The sequence below is a fragment of the Myotis lucifugus genome, unplaced genomic scaffold (assembly GCF_000147115.1).
Source record: "Myotis lucifugus unplaced genomic scaffold, Myoluc2.0 scaffold_105, whole genome shotgun sequence".
Taxonomy (NCBI): Eukaryota; Metazoa; Chordata; class Mammalia; order Chiroptera; family Vespertilionidae; genus Myotis; species Myotis lucifugus.
In genome coordinates this window covers 446,662-448,801 of record NW_005871153.1, presented here as the reverse complement: position 1 = coordinate 448,801, position 2,140 = coordinate 446,662, and the positions used below count along the sequence as shown (strand labels likewise).

At 35.7% G+C, this 2,140-nt stretch overlaps 1 non-coding gene across 1 annotated transcript; it reads right to left on the bottom strand.

Moving 5' to 3' along the window:
* Positions 1-1,337: 1,337 nt before the first annotated feature.
* LOC111826837 lies at positions 1,338-1,456 on the bottom strand. Its single transcript, XR_002830269.1, has one exon. It is a non-coding gene; the product is annotated as a 5S ribosomal RNA (ribosomal RNA).
* Between the last annotated feature and the right edge of the window lie 684 nt (positions 1,457-2,140).

Sequence of the window (2,140 nt, the reverse complement as noted above, 5' to 3'; positions counted from 1 at the left end):
ATCATTTAAAAATTATTAGTTATAAGACCGACTGATAGCAAACATTATATTAATAAAAAGCACATAAGTGCTATATCACTTATGTGCAAAACATAAAAATATTTTGATAACTATATTTCAACATAATTTGTTTTCCTTAAAATTCTATTTATTTTATTTTTTGCATATTAAAATATTATTCCAAAAAGGTAGTAGTCCACAAGATCTCACCATACTGCCAAAGGAGTTCATGACACAAAGAAATTAAAACTTCTGCCAAAAAATAAACAAATATAATCACTTCTAAGGTAATTCTCTGTAGATTTAAAAAACTACCTATTTTCTGTTAAGTTCTATACACTCATTTTTTTCTCTAATATTTTTAGCAGCTTTCACTTTAAAACTGTTTTGCAAATAGTTGTGATTGTGACATAACAGCCTAGCAGATCCATGGGTTCCACTGGCTTTATTGGTAGTAATTCTAGTCCAAACATAGAAAGCTTCAAACTAATATAATGTTCAACTTTCAATAAGAGAGAGAGAGAGAGATGACAGAAAAGACAGAAAAGACAAAAAAAAAAAGTAATCAAACTTCAAACACATGTCTAAGTACCCATTTGACAGGGATATCGTGAAAAGGGCAGCAGAAAGGTTTAAGCTTAGGAAAGAGAAGGTGCCTTCTGAGCAGATAAGCAGGAGGGTTGAGCCCTAACCTCCTCACTCTCTCCTTTCTAAGTTACATTGTTTCTCTAATGTGGCTGATGTGATGATAGAGTAAAAAATAAAAAAGCAGCCACAATCTTGAGCAAAACAGAACTCTCACAGTCATCACTGATAATTAGAAAATACTCTGACTTTGGGTTTCTCTAACTGAAAAAATTCCCTCCAAAATCATGACTTTTTAGAAAAAATTTATCTTTCCAATCATTTTAGGGTTACACAAACATTGGTGTGACATATTTCTGTTTGATTCAGAAAGGTGATTATCTCTATCTGTAGAAAAACCAGATGACCTGGCTTCAGATCAGAGTTATGCAATAAATTATTATGCTTGCTTTTTCTATGAATATTTCATAAATTAATTAAATTATCACTGGGGGGGTAGGGGCTGGATGGAGTGGAGTATAGGGGGTAAAGTGGGAGACATCTGTAATACTGTCAAAAATAAAATATATTTTTTTAAAAAAGAAAAGAAATACATAACAGAAAAAAATAATTAATTCTCATCAGTGTTTATAACATGGAGAAGTTACTCAACTACCCAAGGAAATCATGAATGGGGTCTGGTGGTTTACAAACTCCATGAGACTGTATACAGAATTTGGTGAGTGTGCACAGATTTCAGATTTTTTTTTTTAAGCCTACAGCACCCGGTATTCCCAGGCGGTCTCCCATCCAAGTACTAACCAGGCCCGACCCTGCTTAGCTTCCGAGATCAGACGAGATCGGGCGCTTTCAGGGTGATATGGCCGTAGACTCAGATTTCAGATTTTTAAAGGGCTGTTTAACCAGAAAAACCATTATCTCTGCCACAGTTAGGAAATATAAAACAAGAGAAAGCAATAATTCTTCCCATAGTCACAGAGTGAATCAATGTCATCAGATAGAGTAACTGGGGACTTCTGAATCCAAGGCTCTATATGACTAGATCCGTGGTCGGCAAACTGCGGCTCACGATTCACATGCGGCTCTTTGGCCCCTTGAGTGTGGCTCTTCCTAAGCCTTAGGAGTACCCTAATTAAGTTAATAACAATGTACCTACCTATATAGTTTAAGTTTAAAAAAATTGGCTCTCAAAAGAAATTTCAATCGTTGTACTGTTGATATTTGGCTCTGTTGACTAATGAGTTTGCCGACCACTGGACTAGATCATTCTCCTCAAGGGATCAAATCTCCAAAGAGGAGGTCTCCAAGAAAAATGAAACCTCACCTATTTATGGAAGGAGAAATCATAAGCTGAAGAAGGAATAACATTAGATCTTTACCAAGCAGGCCGTTACACTGGTTTTTAAAGGGAATTTGCAAAGCAGCGTGGGTCAAAAAGCATAATTACATTCAGGAAACACAAAGACCCCAGAGGCAGTGCTGCATTCTCCAAGCCTAAATGGTCAGCTACCTTGAAGCATATATTCTGTTCTAGAAAGAACTTCTTCAGTAGTTC